The sequence below is a fragment of the Hirundo rustica genome, chromosome 1, assembly GCF_015227805.2.
Source record: "Hirundo rustica isolate bHirRus1 chromosome 1, bHirRus1.pri.v3, whole genome shotgun sequence".
In the NCBI taxonomy this organism is placed as follows: Eukaryota; Metazoa; Chordata; class Aves; order Passeriformes; family Hirundinidae; genus Hirundo; species Hirundo rustica.
The window spans coordinates 150076545-150095772 of NC_053450.1; the positions used below are offsets into that span (position 1 = coordinate 150076545).

Here is a 19228-nt window from a genome sequence, read left to right on the forward strand (position 1 = left end):
AAGCTGACGGTGGGGCTGGAACAGCTGTGGTACAGCAGGGCAGCAGAAACTTGCAGAAACAACTGGTTTTGTTAAAGCTGAAAAGGAATGTTGTTTTCGTCCCCTCTTGTGTAAGTAGGTGCTCTGAAGGTTTTCTTGTCCTCTTAAATACCTGCTGAGAAACAGCAGGGTTTCAAGAACAAAGCTGTTTGCATGTATGTAAACTTACATAGTGGAATGTTTAGATAATTGATTTGGTAATGCTTAAGCTTTAGTAGAGTTGGGGTTTTTTTCTTCTGGCAAAATTGCTTGTGGCAAAATTGCTTGTGGCAAAATTGCTGGATGAGCAGCCCTGTAGTAGTCCATTTATCCAGAGAGCAGGTCCTGCCCAGCCCCTGGCCTGGGCATTTCCTTTGGCTCACCTGCCCAGATTCCCTGGAGAGGATGTTGGTGTCTGCTCACCCCACCACCATCCTCTGGAGGTGCGAGAAGTTAAGCTTTCATGAAAGCTGTGACAGTTTTGTATTGCAGACTCTGGACCATACAAAATCCAACCAAGTACAAATTCATCTCATGGCAGTGAAGCTGATTTACGAGGGCACTGTCAGGGAGGGCATTTGCTGTGCCAAGGGAACTGTGTCTGTGTGGCTTGTGATTCTGGAGATAAACCAGCTGCTGCTCCTGCCTGTTATTCCTACCAGCTCCTCTTTCTGCTCTGCTTCTATTAGAACCAATGTTCTACCACAGAGATAGAACTCTTCTTCTGGGAAAAAAAAGTATTTTCTTCTGGGAAAGTGCATTGCTTTGGCTTGGTTTTGTTTTTAGCACTACCTAGAGTCGTTTCATCTGCGCTGGTGATGTTACTGCTGCTTCCCCCGGGGCTGCAGCACGCACCCTGAAATGCGTCAGTGTGTTGCCATAAATGCTGAGCGCTTCGTTGTTTCCTTAATCCGTGCTGACTCCGTTGTTTCTGGGTATTATGGGGAAAGCGCTCACCTCGGTAGCAATTACACATGGTCCACTGGACTTCGTGTTCTTGCCTGCGTCACCACATGGAGTGGTGTTAGAACTGGGGAGATCTTCCCTCCAGAGAGAGAAGAAAACAGAGGGGAAGGAAGAGCGTAAGTGGCTCTTCTTATCAGTGGAAAAAAAGGGGATTTGTTTTGGAAGGCTAAGCTGCTAATGCTGAATGACATAAAGAGATAAGAGAGCTGCTAAGTCTTTGAGGAGGGTGGTGGGGACAAAGGGCGCTCTCCAAGGAGGATACTGAAGACAAAAGAAAGGAAAACCAAAACAGTTGTGGAAAAGCAAAGTAAGCCACTCTGAGAGGAAGCTTAGCAGAGAAGATGGGCAGCAGTCAGGAAAGTTGTGATGTCTACGTCAAGGAAGCCAGGGCCAACGGAGGCTGGTGAAGATCATCCTCCACATAACAGAGGTAAGACCCATAAACAGCAGGAGGGAAATGTAAAAGGTAAGGGCCCTAATTTTCCTCACCTTCCTCCAAGCTATTTTACTTTAGCTGCACTGTTTGGAAGATTTACTGCATCAGGATGGGTTGTTCCCATATAAACTCCCCTGGATTCCATTGATGGGTAACAAATAAGCTTCCAACACCAAAGGTAAAAAATATCTTCTACTGATGTAGTTATTTCCTGGAACAGAAAGAAGTATATGAAATAGCAGAGAATGATATCGAAGACAGAATGTCTTTCTCAAGGGAATGTAATGAAGAACCAGTAAATAGGTTTGTGTATTTAGCTGGGAATCCTAAATTGCCTTCAGAAGACATTAAAAGGAAGAAAAAAAATTTGCAGTGTGATGAGATTAGATGAACACCCTGAAGTAGAGGTGGTAGAAAATCTGACCTTTGCTCTTGGTAAAGCAGCCACCAGATTATCCGTGGAATGAGAAGCTTCCAGTAAAGGCTCTGATGAGATACCTTTGTGTTTCTGATAAACCTGAGGACTCTTTCAGAGTCAAACAGGATGCTCTGAAAAATGTCCAGCTCATTGATGTTGTTCTGAGTGGGACATGGTGAATAGAACTGGTGGAAAAAGCAAGACCAGCTGACTTGAGTAATTCACCAGGATTTCTGGAGGAGGTGATGTCTGTATGGAGCCATTTTCCTTCATTTCCTAACGATACCTAGTAATACTGGAAATGGAGATCTGGCACAGCACAGCCATACACAGCCTTGTGTATTTTGGTATTTCCCCCAGATTAAGTATATTTTAGTGGACTGAAATTTTGACATGGACATGATCTATCTTTACTTTTTGCCATGGATTTTGCTATATTTGTCATCAGAGCTTCTCGTGTGCTGGACAACACAAAGCAGGGCTGCTTCAAAACATAATAGTCGACTTGTTATTAGTAGCTTGTTTGTTTGTCCTCAGGCCTATTTATAAAAACAGCCCCAGGCAGGGAATTCTGCCAGCAGCCCAACCACTAAACAATTACAGATCTTTTCTCGGAGCTGTGTTTTCCAATCTATGCAATAATTCAGCAGCAAACCGTAGTCACTGCTCACAAGTGTATGAAAGTAGCCATTTTTCTGTGTGGCACTGTTTTTGTTGGTTTTTGAAAAACAGAAACAGAGTCTCAAAAGGTATCCCTGTTAATGCTAAAAAAATACAAAATTTAACTTACGGGTATCGCTGCCAGGTTAGTAAAACTAGGCCCAGTATGATATGCAGAACTCAAAAGTAAGTCAAAGTGGTCAAGTAGATATTAATCAAAAATTATAGATAGGCTGCAAACTTGAACAAGAATCCGAGGGACTGGTACTCATAAAGAACTGGGCTTTCCAACTCCCTCCTCTTAGGTTTAAGAAAAACAAACAAACAAGCAACAAACAAACAAACAAACAAAAAATCCACCACCACCAAACCCCAAAAACAACTCTAAGGAAGAAGCTTCATCTAATTTTGAAAGGACAGTGTAATATCTGGTTTTATTGGTGCTGTGACACTTCACAGAGTTCAATTCACGAGTGTGACAACTGCTTGATTGGGTTTGCATGGTGAGTGGTGCAGTGCAGATGAGATGCACTCTTTAATTAGTGGAGAGGAAATTGTAGAGAGCAAACGATGGTCCCTTGGTGGCCAAAATGGGATGGAAGGAAGTTTCAACATTTGGTTTTGTTCAGACTGCTGTAACAGCATAGTGAGAGTATTTTGTGACAATGCCTGATAAACAAGTCAGTGAATGAGTCTGGTAAGTCTTAGGAAAGGTGGGAATAGTCAAATGAGACTTTGAGGGAAGTCCTCTCCAGTGGAGATAACTTTGCACAAGGCTGGGGTACTCCTCTGTGCAAAGTTCAGAGGTCACGAACCAGAACATCTCTGCTTGGAGAATGTGGGTTTTAACCAGATTGGTTGTGTTTCAAGGGTTTGAAATGTTCTTTCTGCACTTGAAATATGTGTCTGTGTTTGCTAGATATGACGCAAGGTTTTGGCAATTTTGCACTTGATTTGTAATTTAAGCCTTAAGGAAGACCTAGAATTTGGGATTTAACCCCAAATCACCATGAAACTTGATAGGTGTTTAGATATTGGGGTTTTAAAACCTGTTATTTTATTGTTATTTTATTATTTTTTAGTTTATTCTTCCTTGGAGGGAAAACAAAGCTAATCTGCCTTGCTGCTGCCATGGAGAGGTGTGGCAGGGACAATTTATTCCTTAGATAACTTAGGTCTGCTTATATAAATGCACCCTTGAAACATTCAATCCCTCTATTGATGTCTGAAGATTGAGGCAAATCATGGAGTAGCTTAAAAATCAAGTTCTGTTCAGAGGACAGGGGCTGGAAATGCAGAAACCCTGTGTTTTCCTGTGGACATGTGAAAACATGATCTGTTAAAGGCATGACAAAAGCAGAGCCACTGCATCTCCAGGATGTGCAGCAAATTGGAAGGATATGGAGCATGGATGTGGAAGCTCAGCATCGCCTGCTGCCTCTCCCTCAAAGCAGCCTGGGAATGTGGTTGAGAAAGTTTTATTTTAGGAAGCAAACCCTGTCCCTGTTCACTCCTCAGGTTAATGAAAAAAACCTCACATGTGTTGTGTTTTGGATGTCGTGGCTCAAAATTGAAGTCAACCAGTACTGGAAGTGTCTATGAAGTGTCCTGATCTAGGAGGTGTGGGAGAGGGAGGAATCCTGTAGCATTTGTAGAGGCTTTTCTCCTATGACTCATTTACTTTCTCAAATGAAAACTAACATATTATATTGTATTAATGAGCAGATGCAGACTTTAACAATAAAGTTTTAAGTTCTGCAAACTTAGCAAGCTTTTTTTTTTTTTTCCTTTCTTACTTTCCATCCCCTCCCCCCTGCCTTTTGCCTTTTCTTTAGAAAAAATGGGGAGCAGCAGAATTCTGGCTTTCAGTCTCAGTTCCTCTTTTTGCACAAAGCCCTTGTTAGATTGCCCTGATCTCCCTCCCTACAGATTATTCAGCCACTCTTCTTATAAAAGGTTAAGATCTGATGGTGTTGAAACCTCTTGTTTACAATTATTGCAGAACTGCAGTATGGAAATTTCCATCTGCAGCAAGATTTAAAAAAAAAAAAAAAAAAATCCCTGCTCTTTTTGTGAACTTTCAGCTCCAAATAAAGAGAGAGTGGTTGAATGAAGCATGTTAATTCTGACTAGCACATACAGTGTGTTCAGCCAAAGAGGTCTAAGCTAATACCCCCATACTCTGAAGAAATTACCTTCTTCTGCTCCTCCAGGAACCACAGTCTCACTTGCAGAGGTATCTAAACTGCTCTGATAATCTTTGTATTGAGGTCCTCTGAAGTGCGGTGCTGCCTTCCTTAGGGAGATATGATCAAGTTAAAAAAATTACTGATTTAAATTTAAATTCTTGTTATATAGGTCTTTCACCTCTTTGGGCAATGACGTGTGCAAGGATGTCAGTACTTTTGGGGAGTAGTGTTCATAGTGCAAGATGCCGGTGGCAGATTGAAGTCTGTGATTTGATTGTTTTGGGAAGGAAAAAAACCCAACTTGTGGATCCTACAGACCTCTTGGAGAAACCAGACAGTTAACTTCTCTTAGAGCAGCACCAGTGCTGCCTGTATTTCACATACTGTGTTCTATACGTTTCCAGTATTACAGGGGGTGTAATTTCACAGAGAACTTGGATTTTCCCTATCAGTTCAGAGCACACACAAATAAAGCACCCACTGCCCTGCAGCCACTCTCCTGCTCCTTCCACAGCCCAGCAGGGCAGCAGTTGTGCAGTGTTTACATTGGGCACAGAAGGGAGCACTGCTTGCATTTAAAACTTGCTCTGAAGACTCTGGTATTTTTCTCTTAAGACAGCAACAATAATTTGATTTCTGGGGTTAAGTTCCTGACAGAAGCAGATGACATAAAGCAAACTTTATGACAAAATGCAGCGCTGTGGTTTTGGGAAGAGGTTCTTTCTTAAGCTGATGCTTCTCAGTTGTGCACGTGTTAAGGTTTGTCACTGGGCCAGTCTGAGAAGGAGCATTTGATAGGTTTGTGAAGCTGGTCCATGTGCTGCTGAGGGGCAGGGACTGACTGATCCCTCGTGGGCTGAGTGCTCAGTGCTCACTGGAGCCTAAGGAGCTCAGTGATCTCAGCATCTTTGGGCTGCTCTTAGTGACCGTGTTTTTGCATGAGAGCAAAATTGAGGGTGTTCCACTTCCTCCTATTTTGCTTTTGGGACAAGCTGTAATTAATCTCCTCTCGCCTTTGTGAGCCCTAACCCAAAGCACTGCATAAGCAATAATAATCAAGGTTAATAATTCAACACTATAGCGATTTATATTTTCAGAGGCCTCTACCAGCATAACTTAGTTAATTGTCACAACATTTCGGCTGTAAATGAGCGTTAGGTTCATTTTTCATGTGGGGGAACCTTTTGCCAACGTGCAGGGCTGTGCTGAAAGCACGAGGGAGACGAATGGTGCCATTGGGACGGATTCCAACAACAGCTTTTGCCAGGATAAGGCAGGATGCCTTGGGTTTACCTGGCAAGGGAGAATATATGATAATGCACAAACTCTGTACGTGCTGGGAAGAGCAGCATCTCCCCAGAGCATCCCAGGGGGCCGTGCCTGTGTTTTCAGCTGTGCACTGACAGCTGCAGGTGCTCCCCTGCCAGACAGCGTGGAAGGTGCCTGGCTGGCTCTCTGCTGCTCTGTTGATCCTTGCAGAGGTGTTGACCTCGTGCTCATTAACTTGCCGGTGCAGGGCACGCTGGAACAGTCAGGCAGGATTTGTCTGGGGGAATGAGGAAATGCCATAAAAACCGGGATCAGGACTTATTTTTAATCTGACTGCCTTCAGGCTGCCAGCCTCCACGTGAAGCGTTATCTGCGGCACAAGGAACGCTCCGGCGATTGCTTTTAGGCTGTTTTGGGGTGGGTTTTTTTTGCAGTCATTGAGTTGTTCCCCTGGCAGCATCCCTGTGGTATAGGCAGGTGGACATTAAAAGGGAGAATGTGGATCTGCAGATGAAATGCCAAGGTGAACAATGTTCCCGCCTCAGCACTCAGGATCTGCACCTCTGGATCAGCTCTGCCCTGTCTTAGGGTGCTTTTCTAAAGGATGCTCTGCAAGCTCCTCTGTGTCAGGGTGCCACCCTTATGCCACTACTGAAGTGAACTGTGGTCACTCCATCTTCACCAGTAGTGGGAAAAGCAGTGAAGTGGGAGGAAGGTTTCTGTATTCCCTGCTATTTCTAAAGCCACAGTTTCAAAAACAACAGGAAAATCCACTTCACAGCTTTTTTTTCCCAGACAGTTCCATTGCTTTTGTTTACATCCACAATCTTCCTAGTTTGTATAGAAAGAAAAATCTACAGTGGAAGAGAGAATATCTTAAAAATAAGAAAAATCCCCACAGAGGTCTGGAGGAGTTCACAAAAAGTTTTCCATGTTGTATTGTTGCTGAGAGATGCACTTGTAAGGTACATCTGGGTCTGCACGTGTGGCTTTGCCTGGTAAAACAGGGGAGTGTGAGAGGCAGAATCCTGGCAGTGGTTAAGCCAGTGGGATTTTTGCCAGTGATTTTAATCAGAGCCAGAATTTCACCCTAGGACTATAATCTTGTGTAATCTCCCTTTGAAGTCACATGGATTTTTAACTGATGTGTTATGTAACACCAAAGCAGTTCTCTATCCACCCAATAATGGCTGTTTCCCTGCGTAACCAAAAGGAAATGTTCCAAACCGTGTTTTCCAAAACCTGAGATGAGATTGAATTTAAAACCCTTTTTTCCCCCCATTTTTCTGAAATATTTGGTGTTTGTTGAGTCACTTTGAAGCTCTGGGTGTAGTCTTTTTTAAACCCCTTGTCTGACCTTATAGCTAACCACGTTTAAAGCTTGATGTTTGGGACAAAGATTTATGTCGTTCCCTTCCAACCTGAATATTCTCTTATCTCACAGTCCTGCTTTAGATCTTAGAGAAATGCCTTTTAGGCTCATCTTTTGATTAAGAGACTGCTAGGCTGCTGAAAACACAATTTGTCCCATTATAATGAATAAAATTATAAATCCTAATAATTCCCTGTAAGAATTTGAGTTTGGGGTTTTTTCTCTGCCAGTGACCAGCTCTATTGAAACCTGAGGAAATTCCATTTCCAGCTTACATAGCTCCAGAATTTCACTCTATCATCAATGCAGCATCTGGGATTTTTAAGACTTCAGGTGTATCTTGAGCCTGCTGAACTAAAAGAGAGAAGGTGATATGAAAATATGTTGAGTAAAGTAATAAAATACTTCCATGTCAGAGACAATTAGAGGAGTATCACACAAAATCACTGTTTTGAGGCAAGAACTCCTGTGTCATTTTAAAAGGAGTTGTTTCTTTCAGATCTTAAAGATTATGAATATATAATTTTCAAGACAAGACTGGCCAAAGCCCTGTGCACCCTGGTTGAAGTTCCCTATTGACCCTACTTTCAGTAGGACCTGGGTCTAAAGACTTAGAAATTCCTTCCCCTTTGAATTGTTTTGTGACTTTGAATCATGCACAGATCTCCTTAAATAAGCATTAGTAAATCCTTGTCAAAAACAAACTATAAATTATGAGGTAACAATACACAGGTTGTCTTTCCAGTGCATTTTGGCTTTAAATTCTGTATTTACACAGGACTGAAAGCTGGATTTTTGTTTTACTTTGATAAAAGTCAGAAGGCATATCAGTGACAGAGGCAACTCTTAATTCCTGACCTGATGGCCTGATAATACAGTCTTCCAGGACTGTGGAATTGTAACCTACATCTGGGAAGATTTTATATTTTGTAATAACAGTGTCTTAATTCACAAGTGAAATTGCTGTTGACCTGGTTCATATACACATATTTTAATTTTAAAGCAGTTAAAGAAAACTTTCTGGCTGTATTAATCTATTTTTATTGTCAGTTTAATGAGTTACCTTTTTTACCTTACAGCAGTACCTTGGTGGTTTGGGTTTTGTTAAAAATAACTGGCTGACAGTTCCTGTTTCTTTGTGCCTTCTTAATTTGTGTGATTTTTATCTCTTTTTTTAAACTGTTCATTTCCTTTTAGTTCTTTTCTTAAAATAAAAACCTCTGCCTTTGCAGATCAGTCAGGTTTGAATGAATTTGCAAGAATCTGACTCAAGCTAAATTTGCTGCAGAGCACATCTCGGTAAAGCCATGAGTTTTCTTTGTTGAGGGTTAACTGTATAATACTTTGATTTGAATGTTTCAGCCTAGGAATTGTTTCAAGTGGTGGATTAAGAGGTTTGTCTAAAGTACTTATGAATGCAGGATTTGCAATAGCAGGTGAAATAATTTGTCAGTTATGTCTGGTAACCTGCCTCCAGCAGTTGTCAGGCTCTTCGACCTCGGTGAAAATTTGTTCTTTTTCTCAGCATCCCTTTTACAATGGGTCTGGTTTCTTGTATAATGCAGTATAGGATAACTGTGGGAAAATAGATTGTGTTTTTAAAGAATAGTTAAGCTCCTTAGAATGAAAATTTGACCCATATTTTAAAATTTCAAATTTGGTAGAGAAAGTTTCAGACTGTAAACCTGGTTTCTGTTCCCCTCCCCCAAAAAATGGACAGAAGGCTTCACCCAGTTTTCTGACTTTTCTGAAGTAATGTGTTTTTTCTATAGAAGTCAATAAAGTTGAGGGCAAAAGAATACATTAGGCTTAGTGATGTACCCAAGAACTGCTTTAAGAAAATAATTGCTGATCAAGTGATGACCAGAGTTAGAAATCAGTGAATCAAAATTTGTTTGGTTGAAATAAGGCCGTATCTCTAAATAAGAAGATGACCATGGACTCAGTACCATTTCTGGGATCCACCACTGGTAACCTGAGAGTTCAAATCTGCATCTGATATTTGGGAACTGAGGGCCAAAGGAGGCATGTCCTGCTGTCCTGACTGCCAACCCTGACCTGTCACCACAGTGGCTTTTCCTTACTGTCATCCTGAGGAATGCTTTCATCAGGGACAGAAAGATGGACCTGCAACAATATGATCTCTGTCCAGCTCCCAAATGACAGCCAAACAGGAAGGTGCAGGGATTTTCCCCCCCCCCTCCATTTCTCTTCTATTTTGTCTTTTCAGAGACTGCAGGCTGTAATCAGTCATGTGGCTTTTCTTTTGCATCATGACTGTCAGCACCTGAAGGAAAATCGGAAATTGCCAAGCGCTGCTGTAAGTTGGACAGGTTGCTGCATGGCTGGTTGGGCATTGTACCGTGCCTGTGTTTTCCCAGCTAAAACAAAAGGAATAAAGAATTGTGTTGAAATGAAAGCTTTACATTTTTGGCTGCATTGAATTCTCTTTCTTCACATCTACATTTGTAACAAAACCCTTTTGAAGACAGTATTTACTACTTCGATACTAATCAGAGCAGTGTTTGTGTGTCTCGAAACTCCAAAACTTCTTAATTATTAAACGTCATACTGTGTCAGGGTCATATTCCACCCTTGCACCCTCAGCAACTCTTTATTATATAAATATTTTCACAGCAAGCCCACTGTGGTGGAACAGGGCTTTCCTCAGTGTTACCCAGAGCGTGTGAAGGAAAATCCATAAGCAGCAAAGCAGACAAAGACAGTGCTGGGACTTGGTGTTCACTTGGTGCAGTGAAAGCCACCTCACCTCTTCCAGCTCCAGTCTTCAGCCAGCTCCATAACTCATGAGAAGATGAAGCAGGGTGTGTTGGATGAGGAACATTAATGAGTCAGGAAGCTTTTTGCTCTTGAGCCTATGATTGATGACTTTATGGGTGCTCTTTGTGCTGTGTTCTTAGGAAACGAAATGGAGAGTGCTTTTGGGTTTTGCAAGAATGCTTAGAGGTAGCTGGAGTGTTCGATGGACAGTCTGTGTGGGATCTTAGCCTGCTTAGACCATTTTGCAGTGCAAATACAGCATAAAAAAAAGAGATCTGATCAGAAAATCGACTTGACCAGTTCGTGAGTTGAACCTTGCGCTTTTTCTGGAGCTCTCTTTCCTTTCCAGCAAGATTGCTGGGTCTTGCTGGAGGGAAGGCAGTTTCTGCCAAACCAGTGCTGTGTTTCTGGTGCCAAACAGGAGCACTTGAGACACAAAGGTTGGCACCTGCAGCTCCTTGCCCATTCACTGTGGGAGCAGAGGATGGCCTAACCCCTTCTGGTCCCCAAATCTCACCTGGAGCTCTGAGTGCACAAGGAAAGCGGATCTGATGTGTTTGAAGGAGCAGGAATGGCTATCAGTATGTATGTGTTTGCTTTAGGGTTATTTTCTTTGTTAATTATGTTATCTATTGAAAAGTGTAGACTTTGCGTGGAGTCCTGTTTGTGGAATGTTGTTTGGTACCACAAATTGAACACCTAAGCACCGAATGAAAGGCAAAAAAAATTACTACAAATTTTGTTCTTGAAAGAATATTTTGAAGACTGCAGCATGTGAGAGGACACTTAAAACCAGGGCTATTCAAATATATATTTTTCTTTCCATTTGTTATATGGGGTGAAGGGAAACAGATCTAACATTACAAAAACTGTATTTCAGTCCTGCTGTGAATCATCAGATAGCTTATGATTGTCTGTTGTGGGAGAAAACAATTGAAACTACAATGGATTCAGCCTTTATGAAATCAGAGCCAAGGTCTTAAGCCCCATTGTTGTGACATACCCTTTGGAAGGTGGCTTCCCATTCTGGATCTTAGGAGATCACTCAGTCCAGGCTCTGGCATGAAATGGATTGGTGTAGCTGGACTGGACTGAGGCCATGGATGGCAGAAAGGTCACAAAAATCTAGCAGGATCCATGAAAGGAGGGAATGCCTGCTAAAGCAGCAGATGGTGCTTCCACAGCCAACTCTCCCATCCTGGCTCTGCACACACGGACATTCAGGGGAAGCTCTGCCTCTGCTCAATCCAGGTGGGAAGTGGAGATAATGCTGCAATTTCCTTTATCCAAGACAACCCCTTCCGTGAAAGTTGAGTGCGTGCGATGCTACAAAACTTAGATGCAGGCTCCAAAGCTATCAGACCATCTCTGGCTAAGCTCTTTTTGATAGAAGCTCTTTCTAGAAAGATCTACCACCTCCCAAAGCAGCAGGTTCTTCAGCATCCCTCAGTTGTCTCTTAAACTTTGTGGTCATTGACAGGAAATTATCCCTGCTGTCCAACCTAAATCTTGCTTCCTGCAAATTAAGTTAATTTATCTTTGTTCTTGGCTTAGTGGCCATGGAGAGTATTTGAGCACTGACATGTTTGGTTTTTTGTCTTCTCTTTCCTAGTCTGGAAGTTCTGTCAACACATAGACCATATGTGTTAATCCTCCTCTGCTTCTCTGAACTGCTCCATTTTGGAGCACCATGTTTTGAAGATGCTCTGGTCAAGCAAGATCTAAAATTAGACTCCCAGAAGTCGTGCAGAGCAGGAAAATTGCCTGTAATGCTGTCTGACAGCTCTCCCGATGTACCCATTTGGATACATTTGGGGTTTTTTTTGCAGTTTCATGTCACTGACTCATTCTCGAGTAGTTCTCCCTTTTAGCAGCCTGGCTAACAGCCAGCTGTTCCCTGCTTCATATCTAGGTGTTGTCTCCCTTCTTTCTCTAACCTGTTGTAGTTTCATTTCATGGGTGAGGATCTTGGCTTGCAAGATCACACTGGTTACTTTTACTGTCCCTGAAACAGCTGAGAAACCTCATCCAGTCTAAATAAAATTATTTCATCATTATTATGAAGCATCTTCTGAAATCTGTTATCCAGATGATAAATAAAGTGCTGCCTACAGCCAGACCAGCAGTGATGCTATGCAGGAGACTTCCAGCCTTAGTGACAAGTTACTAACTCCCCTTTTGAGGGCTTTCTGAGAGGGGACACTCTCACAGTGATTTTTTATCTGTACCTTATTTCTCTAATTTGATTATAAAGTGAGCTGTGTAAGAACATAAGAAGTTTTACAGCATTCAAGATATAGCACGTCTGCTCTTCCTTCTTGATTCACAGGCCTTTTAAAAGCTGCTTCAGATTATATTGCATTAGTTTGAGTTGTTATTTGTAGATTTATTTGTGACTTGCCTATGTAAGATATTTATCTTATTGCCATATGGCAACAATCCATTGGTCCTCCCAAATAATCCTAAATTACTGAATAATTTTGTGCCTACTGCTCTGTAATTTCATCATTTAGATAATCAAAAGTACCAGTTCGAGAGAAGAAAACATCAGTGCAGTAATTTTTTTTTTTCATATATATTTTTGGAAGCCTTTGTTTACTGCCTGCATAGAAATTGAGAAAAAAGAATGAAAGATTTTCTCTGCAGACCTCAGTGGCCACATAAATGACAGTATGGCTCGTTTTTGAGTGGGCAGAAAGTGCTTCTCATGGTGGAGAGCAGAGCATTATTATCTTTGGAAACAGGAGTGTTTGAGAAGCTTCTAGACTCCCCTTTTTTTTTTTTTTTTCCCTCTCTTTTTGGGCTTGAAAATGACCAAATGTTGTATTATTTATTATTATTTTGTTTTATTGTTGCCAGTCTAAGACTGCCATGTAACACGTCATGCACCTCTAGAAATATTCTCTGCTCTGACATCTTACAGCATCTGTGTACAGACAATGTTTTTTTGAGTAGCTTTATTTTTTAAGGTTTGAGTAATACAGATGTGCCATTTTTAAGTTTTCACAGGTAAACACAGTGAAGGTCTTGAAAAGACTCTGCTGATTTGTGACCTGTGGGGTCTGGGATGGAAACAAACCTAGGAAGGGGCTCTGGTGAGCAAAGGAGGGGAGAGCAGTCCTGTGCTAAGCAGGTACGAAAAGTGGGGAGCCCAAAGGTCATTGTGGAGTCCTTCCCTGGGTTAATTCAAGCTATTTTTGGTTAAAAAACAAACAAACAAACAAACAAACAAAACAATCTCAGTGCTTGGTTGTTAATTTGAGCAGTAGCTGGAGCTCCTTGTGTATGAGATGAACTGCAGAGCTATCCTGGCTCTGACAGCAGTGTCTTGCTAATCAAGAAGATTCCCAAAAAGCCATTTCCAAAATCTGCTGGTGCCTATTTTTCATCTTGACAAAAGAATAAGGAACATGTGTACGTATTCATCCCTCTGGACAGTTTCTTATCCTTCACTGAATTATGAGCTTTTATTTTAGCTTTTTTTACAAGTCCTTAATTCTGTAACAGTCCCTAATCCTCACCTTCCCAGTTATCCAGGTGTGACCGTTTTTACTTTTAGAGGAAGCCCTGTTAGCAGCAATGCCAAACACATAATGTCTAAATTTCTTATAAGAAAAAAAAAAACAAAAAAACAAAAACAAGGCAACAGAAAGAAAAATGTAAGTACAAATAAACTTGCTTGCCAAAGCAGCATCACCGTCAGCAGTAAAGAAGTTATTGAAGTGGAACAATGTGGCAAACCCGACGTTGATTGGATTTAAGGCTCTAATCGCTTTCCCTTGCACATGAGGCTCATATCTGTTGTTAACTTTAATGAGACTTACGTGCCAAGCCTGCAAGGAGCATCGGTCCTTAACTCTCCTCGCTGCCAAACTGTTTCTTTAGGAAGCATTTCCGTGTCTTCCCGTGGGAGTTTCAGTCGGCGGTCCCGACACAGGCGCAGTGCCGGCAGTGAGGAGTTCTCCCATCGCGGAGCTGGGCTGAGAGAAGGGCACTTGTGCCAACGAGTGCGTGCCTAAAGATCTAAAGCTTGTTACCCTCTGCTTGCTCCTGCAGTGACTCTGGAGGAATGGCTTTCGCTGCTTTTCTTTCCTCAGTTTCTAAAGAGGAGAAGCAGTTGTCCCTTTCTCCCTGATGGAGCTGTTGGGAGGATGAATTATTTGTAGAATCCTGGGCGTGAGAAGTTTTATTCAAATGTTCCTCCTTATAAACCCCGCTGGCGTTTCTCTGAACTTCGATGGTAATCTTTGGCCTACAAATATTGTATGTGATTCCGTAGAAATGAATACCAGGTGAGCAGCCTCACCGCATTTTGCAGTGGCTTATTGAGTATGTTTATAATAATGATCTTATAAACCCAGAATAATTGAACAACAAGCCACAAATCAGTCACAGCCTGGGAAATCCTAATTTGGGGCCACTTTCTGCCTCCATCTGCATGACATTTTGAATTTGTTGCTTTTCATTTTCATGCTAATTTACCCTGTGTGTCTCAAAGACTGCTTCAGCCTGCTGGCAGCTCAGGAATGGGAGCAGACCTGCTGCTCCTTGGCAGCAGGTGAATGCCTTGGCCCTTGAAGAGCCGTCCAGATTCACGTCCAGATTCACGTTCCCCGGCAGCCTGCAGTTCGGCCAGGCCTCTTTGCTGCAGAGCTTTTCTGGGGGAAATTCCTAACTTATTTTCAAACTTCTGAACAGCATTTTGGCTTCAGAGTCTCCTTCTGCTCCCAGCACCCCGAGGATTTGTCTGCTGGGCTGCCTTGGCTCCAGAATTCGGATCTTTTTGGCTTGAAGGTGGCATTATTTAGGAATTACTCAAGAACCTTTCAACCATGTAGGATAAACAAAGAGAACCGAATTACCATTTTAAGGTGTTGAGGTACTACAGGAAGGTAGGATATTTTTCCTGGTGTTGTTCTTAGTTGCCATAGTTGATACAAATATTCCTTTAGTTTTATGTAATACTTTTTTGTGGTCAAAAATATTCATGGGTATCAGTAGGGAAACATGACCTGTGGAGCTTGCTGTTGTTGGCAATGTAATACAGACTCTGGGTTGCTATTGATATTAATATATGATATTTGTTAGCAAACAGTATTTGAGGGCTGTCAGTCATTGGGAGGTCTGCTGTGGGTCATTTTGAGCTCTCTTGGCTCCTTCACTAGCAAAGCTCAATGTCATTTGAGATAACATTAAACTGAATTTTCTAGACTAACCCTGCACTCTTTCAAACTGAGAATGCAATTCCTGTGAGTTGAGCTGGTGACAGCTTTTCAGCAAAAACATGTACTTTGTTTTTCACTAATTACAATGCTCTAAGTTCTCCTGAGTGAAACATATTGAGTTATATGTGGGCTGTCAATCATGTTTTCCTGTACTCATGCTGCTTCCCTACATAGAAAAATAAGCTAAATTATAGATTGTCACTTCCTTTAGTAGCTCTTACAAGAAATGTGCACATCCCAGTTGCTCAGCCTCTGGCCACTAATGATGCCTATAAAGCTTTACATGGGTGTCTGACGTATGTTTCTCAGCTTGTTTTTGTGGATATGGATGGTAACTTTGGAATTTTGCCTTGTTTTTCTCATATACAACTTTACTGGGGTGTTTGGTTTACCAGCCCCTGAAGAACAAAATTTATCTCATAGGCTTGATCTACATGGCAACAACACTGAGATGTAATCATGCTGTAATATGTGCATTTTATTCTTGATTTGTCTTGGGATCCCATACTCTCTCTTCTGTTGCCTCTTTTTTTTAATCTCATCTTGTTCATTCAGTGAAAGCAACAAATCAAAAAGTTTTGGTTAGAAGAAATAGCAACAGAATATCAAAGTCAGTGGAAATATGTTAGATATTAGTAGTTTTGGGATGACACAGTGGCATTTTCCTAGGGATATGATGGATTTTTTTCCCCCAAGGGCATCTTTGCATTCCCACTTAGGGGATCTGGTGCGGAGCTGTGAACTTCTTACTGAAATGTTGTACAGCTACAAGACTGGCCCTAAAAAGCTGGGGTTGCTGAGGTGGCTTTGATTTAACCTTTCTGTTTGTGTGATAGAAGTCACTGTCCCTGAGTGTGGAGAAGGTCATTTCAGTGCTCGCTGTGAGAGTTTGGGATGTGTCTGACTCCTGAAGAGGCACCTAGTGCTGCTCAGTGTGGTGGGCTGAGGGACAGGCATTGGGACAGGCTGCCCTTTAATGCCTCTGGGAAGGTCCACACATCCCATCCCTGCTGAAAAAAAATAGTGTCCCCTTGAAGGGGAAAATTGCAGCTTCCATTCCCTCTCACAGTTAGTCTTACAGGCTCATGGTTGTTGGGTTTTTTTCTTAGGTAAACTGGTAAGCGATAAATCGTCTGCATTTTTTTCTTCTTTTTTTTTTTTTTTTTGAGCTAGCTTACAGCTGATTTCCTTCCTCTTTCTCTTTGAAGATCTGAACTCTCCTTTTGTAGTTGTTTGTTGAACTGCTGGCCCAAGGTCTGGTACAGTTCTCAAACATTTGCAGCTCTGTGGTTACAGAACTTATTCTAAGATCTCAGGAACTGCGAACTCACGCCAGAAAGTAAACAGCTCTAACAGCAGTACAAAGAGCAGGGTTTTCTTTATTCTTTTGCACACAGATTGGTGATTGCCAAATATCCGCATCAGGTTTGGGGCCTGAATTGCTTGGGCTTGTGTTTGAGATTTCAAACAAAGAGCGTTCACGATTAGCGTAGCGCAAAGCATGTGTCTGTTTCCAGTTGTTGTCTTCACTAACCTTTTCACAGTGCCTTGAGCTTCCTCTTTGGTCTTCATGAGTTACACAAGGACTTTTCAGTTTTAATTCCTCAAGGAGAGATAAGCAGGAGGCAGAGAAATCAAACTAGACTGGCCTTGCTCTCAGTGCCTTGCTATTGGATTTCATAAACCATTTGTTTAAGCATATTTGTCTTTAGTGGTTAGAAAAACCATCTCTGGGGTTGCTTTAGTTGGCAAAGGTTCCAATCTGTAGAGAACATGCTGTGCATTATGTATGCCTAGTGCTGTTTTATGGACTATCACAAATCAGGAAAGGTTTGTTTGAATTCCATCAGATGCTTCTGGCTACCCTAGTCCAAAATCATATATAAGGCCTTTATATAAGAATATGCAAGAAGCGTTGAAAGACTATTGGTAAGGTTACAAAGTCAGTGCCTCAAAAGCTGAGAAACCTTTGGACACAAGGTTTGTCCAACTCCAATTCCACTCTTTTCTGCAGATCCATTAGGGCGCCCATTTCTAAACCTGTAAGCTACCAGCTTTCCTCACTGACACTGGGATACTGCTGCTGTCCCCCCTCTGCAGGGGATAAGTCAGTGACAAACTGTCCTTCCTGCCCAAGGACTCCAGGCAACTTGGTGAAGTGTTGTCCCGTAGAGTGCAGGCTGCATGTAGATGCTCTGGCACATGTCAGCCTTGTGCCCTCGGCTGGAAATAAGGACCTCTGTTTCAGCCACTGAATGCCACCTTTCACATCTGTTTCTATCCTGGGAATTCAAACACTGGGTCAAACATAGACATTTGTGGTGAGACACCTGAACTTAAGTGTCTCAGTCTTAGTTGACTCCTGCTCATAATGTCAGTTTACCCAGTCCTTTTGCTTTCTTCAGGAGGAATTGATTCTGTTTAATTTTTTGGAGGTGGACAGGAAGTGAAGTTTCTTACCCATCCCCAATAAAGCTGTCTCACTCACATCCTTTGCCTTCAAGCCGCTTTGCACTATCCCTGCTTCTTAATCCCAGCTTCCATTCTGTGGATGTCTGAACTCAATTTCACTCTCCTTGTCCAGCAAGTATTAGATTTTGTCCTCTACCTCTCAATCCCTTGCTCCCCTTGAGATATTCTCAGATACCACAGTTGCTTACTTGTTCGTCTGGCCACATTATCTCCCACATTTTCACTCCCCTTATTTGAAAAAACTCAGTTTGTCAGTCCCACTGCTGCCAGCTCTTGTCCAATGTAATTGTGAAAGTCCCTGTATAAAGTAGTTTAATTTAGGTTCATTTTTGTATAGAGAACAGAAATGTTTGCCTTATGTGGTCTGTCCTGCCAAGTCATAACTCTTAGACCGAAACCAAGGAGGAGCTAGAAATCCCCCTCTAAAATTCACCAGAAAATTGTTTCCTACATAGAAATATGCTCAACATTTTTTCAGGAATGGCTTAAGTATTTTGGCTGAAGTTTTCTCAGATAGTTCCTCTTTGGGCAGATGCAGCTTTGGAAAATTTCTGCTCTTTCTCATTACATTTGGCAAGGCTTGAAGGCAACTTAAAACAGGTTGTTAAAATAGCAATTGCAAAATACCAGATTCAGATGCAATCCTTGTTTTGAGCATGTGGCTGTAGCTGAAGCCATACATCAAGCTTTTGACTTTACAGCTAGTTTTGTAACGTATTAGAGGCACTGACTTGCTGTACAGCTTTCTGAGTAGCTGACAGAGAAACAATCTCTTAGTGATTTTCATAAACTGAAGAAATTTAGTAGTGGGGTAAGATCAATATGGATTGCTCTGCATTGTTCTGTTACCTCATTTCCTCAGTGAACAAAGCAAAACAAAACAAAACAAAACAAACAAAAAAAACCCCCAAAACAAACAAAAACAAAACAAAAAAACAACAAAAAACAAACAAACAAAAAACCCAAAACAAAAAAAAAAACCACAAACAAACAAACAAAAAAAACACCCAAAAAACCCACCATGGAATTGGCCAGAGAGCTTAGCTTAAGCTGCTGAATGTTTGTGGTTGCATCTGGGGGAACAAGCTGATCTGGTGGTTGCTTAGGACAACAAAATGAAGGTCTCAAAAAATCAGTGTGCAGTGGCACTGGTTGCTATGAGCGTGTTGGTGGGGTGTGTATGGGGATGTTTGTGAGCGACAGAAACTTGGAGATACATCCCTGAAGTGCTGTGTTTGCTTTTTGTTCCATGGCTGATGCCAGTTTTTCCAAGAGGTGTTCCTCTCTCAGCATTGGTAGTTGCCATCTCCAAAGGTTTCATGCTACAAAGAACTACAGAACATTTGTTACACCCATACACAGGGACCCACTACAGTCCAGAGCACGTCACAGCTTCCATAGAGTGTCACTGAAACCCAAACC

The 19228-nt window shown here is 41.9% G+C and overlaps 1 protein-coding gene across 2 annotated transcripts in view; it reads left to right on the top strand.

The window, feature by feature from the left end:
* PRKAG2 (protein kinase AMP-activated non-catalytic subunit gamma 2) overlaps positions 1–19228 on the top strand; it is a 208616-nt gene that overhangs the window by 21604 nt on the left and 167784 nt on the right. The window contains exon 1 of one of the 2 annotated variants that reach the window (XM_040053830.2): positions 1396–1414. The exons of the other annotated variant lie outside the window; for it this stretch is intronic. The gene's annotated coding sequence lies outside the window, so the exon portion shown is untranslated. Of the gene's footprint in view, positions 1–1395; positions 1415–19228 lie in introns of those variants that run through there. 2 annotated transcript variants of the gene reach the window in all.